The sequence below is a fragment of the Nomascus leucogenys genome, chromosome 21, assembly GCF_006542625.1.
Source record: "Nomascus leucogenys isolate Asia chromosome 21, Asia_NLE_v1, whole genome shotgun sequence".
NCBI lineage: Eukaryota > Metazoa > Chordata > Mammalia > Primates > Hylobatidae > Nomascus > Nomascus leucogenys.
Window position 1 is genome coordinate 70,951,171 of NC_044401.1, and position 6,078 is coordinate 70,957,248.

Below are 6,078 nucleotides of genomic sequence, written 5' to 3' on the forward strand. Positions count from 1 at the left end.
AACATTATTGAGATATTCAATGCAATGAAACACACCGATGTTACTCAGTTCTATCTAGGTCCTCCTGCCTAGCCGACTGTCTGCTCTTTCTGTACAACAGGGGATAGAATTGGTGTTAGAGAAGTACTAAATATGTAAAAGTGCTAAACACTGTCACATATTAATTCAGAGGGATTAAAAGCGAACCAAAAAAGAGTAACGGTTTACCCTGGGATGTGATGTTATTTAGGCATCCCATGGGGGTCACCCGAGGTCATTTCAGGCAGTGGCACAAGCCCCACAGTTTGACAGTCCCTGGACAAAAGATGTACTTCCTGCCCCCTGTAATATATTTTAGGAACAGTTGGTGAAAGATTTGATTCTTCAGTTAAAAGGAAATTGGCATCAGTAAGCTTCTAGAAAAATCTCCACTGGTTGAAGTGTTCACATGAAACAGGCTCTTTTAAGGAAGATGTTACAGCATTGCGCAGGTCAGACTGCTGTCATTTTCCTGTCTCCTTCATTTTTCTCCCCAATCCCCCTCTCTCTTTTCTTCCTCCTCTCCCTTTTTCTCCTCCTTCTCACTTCTTGTTGGACATCTTCACAAAACAGTCACCTGTGGGAGTGTGGTTTTGATCATTAAGTGTGGGAGCAGACACACTTCAGAGGTCTCCAGGGCATGGCTTGTAATTCCCAACTTAGTTTACTAAGTTCTGTGATATTCTTAGTTAGGGCCACAGAGAAGCTCTCAGCAACAATGCCTGTTTAGGGTTATTTTTTAAATACTCTATCACACCATAGCTTTTACCCCCACCCTACTCCCTACCCCTTAAAGAAAGCTAGAGTCTAAGGAATTAGATTGGGGGATTGAACTACAGGTCTGCAGGAAAACTTTTGCATGAGCAAAGCTAATGAATGTGTGCTCAGTGATTTCTGAAACGCAGGTGATGATTTTTGTCCCCAAACAGAATTTCAGCTTTTGAAAGAATTTGTGTGCGTTGTTTATTCAATTAGTTGCAGGTTTAGCATCATTTTAAAGAAGGAACTTGCATTAAAAAAAAAAAAAGATCTAGTCCACATTTGTGGGATTTTCTGCCTGGCTCTACCTGTGTCTCCTTCTTTTGAGAATGGCTCTGTTAAACCTTATTTCCCTGGTTGCTGTAGGAGCCACTGTTTTATACTCTAGTACCCTCTTTTCTGCTGACTGCTAGTTTATCCAGAGGTGAGTACCTGACTCCAACAAGGTCAACTGAAGCCCTTCTCTGGGATCAGATTCTTGAATGTGGGACCCTAAAGATTGAGATTTTCTTTCTCCAGGGACTGAAGTTGTGAAAGGTGAAGCTTGAGAGTTGCCGTGGCCAAGTTTTCCTCCTTATAGGAAAAGTCAGTGAGCCAGAAATTGAAGTTGACAGGCAGAAAGAGTTAAGTGTCTTGGCTGCATCTGAGCCCCTGAGTACATCCTTTCCCAGACTCTGCTTCCTCCCTGCCATTCTTACTGCCTAACTGTTACGTGAAATATCAAAATAGCCTCTCTAAATTTCCCTTTTTTGCTTAGGGATTTTCATACTGGGATTCATTCATCTATAACCAAAAAAGTCCTGATAAGTAACAAATGATCATTCTATAATTGAGTCTCATTCAGTAACCAACAGTAGCACGAGCAAAGAAAAAATATAAGCATAGGTCAGGAAATTAGCTTACGACACCTCAGACTCTGATCCACACAACAGCACTAATGAGGTAAGTAATAACCTGGCCCTGTTTCATAGATTAAGAACTGGGCCCTAAGAGGTAAGGGCACACACCCGAGGTCACGTTGCTGTGTATTGTGTAATTTGGGACTCAACAGCAAGACATTTTATTTTTCCCTCAAACACATTCTTTTGGTCTAAGCTTAAAAGCCACATCTTCCTAAAGCCTTTAGAATTCCTGGACCACATGAATTGCTCTGTCTGTAGGCTTTCCTAGCATCCTCTCTTTCCCCTTTGATAGCATTTTATCCCTGGTTTAAGCGATTGTTAAACAGTCCCTCTTCCACATGAGACAGTAGTCTCTGTGAAGGCAGGAACCCTGTCTATCCTGTGCACTCTTGCCCCTTGTGTGGCATGTGCTTAGTATACCTAAATGGTGACTGAATGGATGAATAATAGCACACAAGATTGGCAGCAATGTTCCTGTGTTTAAAGCAATCAAGGTATTGGAACATATCTTCTAATTGTAATTCTTTGGTTTTTGCAGTGTTCAGCATTTGCTGTTGTAATCATATATGTAGCATTTAGACTTGTAGCTTTGGCGGCAGAAATGCTCATAGATGAAGTACCAGGAACTCCACTGTTTCCCTGGCTTTCCTTCCTTTGGGCTGGGGATTTTAATAACCTGTTAGTCACAGAACCATCCCCAGTTCCCCTCGGAACACACACTAGAACAATGAGATGGAGAACTGAGCAGCAATACTCAGGAGCTTAACTCAAGGTCATCAGATGGTAGTTTTGGAATGACCATTTGTAACTTCATGCTGCTGAGTTTCCCCAGATATACCGTGGTTCCTGCTCTACCAGAATTGTATTGTTCGCTCTGCCTTTAATTCTGGGAGCTATCTAAAGCCTTTCCAATACATTTCTTTCTTCCTTTCTTTCTTATTAACTTTGGTTTGCTAAAATAGGTTTCTGTCACATGTATTCAAGATTCTGTAGCAATACATGAGCTAAGACCAGGCTGAAGATGAGAAAACAGAGGACAGCAAGTAATTCAGACCATTGCATAAATCACTGATGGGCTTTACCATCCCTTGGGCATTTGCAGTTTAGAAGAGAACTTGGATGACGGTAGGGCATCTCTAATTTTTGAATTGTGTAGGGAAGGTTGGAAAAGAGGGAGAAGAAAAGTTACGTGGCAGGATGGGAGAAGGCTGGGATGGGAGAAGCCTGGGCAGCCTAAGCACAAACCCTTGAAAGATCAATAACATTTGTTAGAGGTGGGACTAGTAGAAGCAGCCTTCTCTTGTTGGATTTACTGGGTTTTCTCCTTATTGACTAAACCTTGTGTAGGGTCACTTCTTCAACCCCTTGCCCAAAGCTACTTTGCTTTTCACCTAAATTTTTATGTCATATTCAGCAACGACAGATTTTCATAAATTATATTAGTTGTATTAAACTCATTATTAAAAAACACTGTGAATGCCCACGTGGATGGATTATAAGCCACCAGTTAAATCTTCAATGGACACAAAAACCTAAGGATTTTGGGAAAATAAAAGTATATATACTAGGATAATTAAAAGAGAGATCGATATGGCTGGAGAGGTAAATTAGGGTCCAATGCAAGATGGCTATATGAAAACCATATGAGGTATGGGGTTTGTGGGAGATAATCAAATCTCCAAGTTGAGAATGAGGGGTAAGATGGAGATTCAGATACGTGCTGCATTGCCAATGAAGCCAAATTGTAGAATGCAGTTTAGACTGGAAATCGAAATGGTCTTTATCATATTCTAACCCTTTAACTGGACTTTGGAGCCTAAACTTGGGAAGAGTTGACTTGGTAGAGTGGACAGAGCCACCAGTTGGATAGAAGATGGCACCTGACCTCACCCTTGCCAAGCCCAAGAATACATACGTGCTTGCTGGAGTTCTGGCATATAGGAAGAAAGAAGGCCAAAGAAAGCGGAGGCCAATAATTGGTGTTCTGCCATCCTTGTCAGATCAGTTACTCCTGGAAAGAAGGGCTAAAGGTTTTCCTCCAACCTTCGTTCCTTTGGGGAACATCCTTTTTCTTCAATTTGCAATTATAAGGAGTGGGATTAATGAGCATAACCCCGCTATATGGAAGTTAGATCTTAAATTTCTCTTCTTTAGAAATAATGCCCAGAGGAAGTTAGTCAAAAATAAGATTCCACCCCCTCAGCCAAAAAAAAAAAAGAAAGACTCACTTAAAGGCTTGGACATGCTACTACAGCCATTGGTATGGATAAAACTTCTGGTCCTTTGGAGCTCTCTGCTCCCAATATGCCCAATATGGTAATACTTGAACATTTGATGCATGGCAAGTCCCCATGGGATGTCCTCTTAACACTGGAGTGGTGGCAACCCTCTTCCGGGTCCCCTCTCTGCAGCAGAGAGCTTTCTTCTTTGGCTTATTAAACTTTCGCTCCAACCTCACCCTTGGTATCCACACTCCTTAACTTTCTTGGTAGTGAAACAAGAGAACTTCTGGGTGGTATCTCGGGCTGCTGGCTATGAGAGACTGCTACGTTGTGGTGCATTGGCAAAACTGTAACATTTTGGTGCGTTGGCCAGAAGTGGAAACATCCGAAGGGCATCAGTTTTGAATGTCAAGGAATCCAAAGCTTTGAAAGAACAGTTGTAGTTGCTGGTCTTCCGTTTGTCCTCTTTAGTGATCAATTATTGGCCATATTAGTGAAAAGGCACTTCCAAGATATTAAGAATGAGGGTGGAGATGTCGAAGATGTGATATATCCAACAAGAATCCCAGGGAGTTGCATCTGTAATATGCAAAGAAAAAAAGTTGCGAAGAATGTCATCAGATATAAGAAATGCCAGCTAACAAGGAAGGCTGGACATGCTGAACTCACAGTCTCTCATTTTAGTGACAAGATCTTCAGCTCTGTAAATGCTATCTTTGATCTTTCTGTTTTTGGAAGTGAGGTTACTGGGGAAATTCTGGTAATGAACCTGAAAAAGAAATTCCCAACTTTAAGCTTCAGTCCTTTGGAAGCCAATGGAAGACTCTCCATGGAAGGATGATTTCTAGCTGTCAACGAGGCTCGAATAATCTTTGCAAGTCAAAGTAAGTTCTCTTTTATAAAAAAAAAAAAAGACAAATTTTACCAGTGAGAGGGATAAAGTAGAATAAATAGAGCCCCCAGAGGAATGTACAGAGAGGCGATAACTCTTTGGAGTCAGTCTGGACCTTAGTACGTGAGACTACTAGAAGTGGAGAAATACTTCGCTCAACACAGATGTTTTTCTTTACCTGAAACAGAAATGTGGATTTTTTGAAAATACACTGAACAAATTCCATATTCTGAGTCAGAAGAGAGTGGACGGTGAAATGACCACAATTTGTCTAAAAAGTACTCAAGCTGGTTCTCAACCAAACAATCCAAAACATGTAAATGAGCTCATTGAGGAATGGTCACATGCTCTTCATTTAGAGCTTAGAAAAGAGACATTTATTCTGGGGGAAAAAAAAGGAAAATAGAGAGAAAATCATTAAATGGGCATATGAACAATTAAGTTTGAGATATCTTGGAGTCCTAATTAACCTTTATAGGACACTCATTGACATTATAGGATCTTCTTCTGACACTTACCTATTTTTAAAAGGGGTCATGAAATTAATAGGGCAAAAGGTTAGTTAATAAAGTCTCAGCAATATAGTGATAAGGGCTACATTCTCTTGCTGAGCAGTGACCGTGGCCATGAGTGAGGCTATCTTTACACACCTTATCTCATTAATCCTTATGATCACCCTTCATGGTCAGTGTTTACTATCCTCATGTTATAGTGGAAGAAACTAGCATTTGGAGAAGTTAAAACACTTTTCTGAAGTTACCCAGTTGACAAGGAATGAGGCTGGGACTCAGCCTGGTCTCTTTGATTACAAAGATATTACCTAAGGAATAAAACTTTGAAAAAAACTCACCAAAACCCTTGAAAGAATCTTACCTTCTCTGTAACTTCAAATGATTAGAAAAAAAAGTAGCCTTAACATATGAGAAGTTTGGAAGATGGCTATTATGCCATGGGCAATTTCTTAACATTTACAGTTTGTGTTTAGTGTAGAATTAGAGTGTTGGCTAAAATCACTCAGGAAACTACCTAGATGGACAGTATTTCTGATGCAGGTAATCATTATTTGATTAATTCTATTGGTTCAAGCCTGTCAGCCATGTGGGATGGTTTTACTGTTACTTATTTAGCCTAAGTGCTTACATAAAATGTTGATTCTGTTATTATAATTGTGCAAATTGATCATATGAATTGGGTAGTTCTTGTCATGCCCAACTAAAACAGATTCGAAAAGCTAGGGGGAAAAAGTACTTAGGACACATAACATCGCCCCAGGAATGTAGTTCTC

General features: G+C 40.4%; 1 pseudogene; it reads left to right on the top strand.

Annotated features, from left to right (window-relative positions):
- The first annotated feature begins 3,552 nt into the window (after positions 1-3,552).
- LOC100597099 lies at positions 3,553-5,359 on the top strand (annotated as a pseudogene).
- Positions 5,360-6,078: the final 719 nt, after the last annotated feature.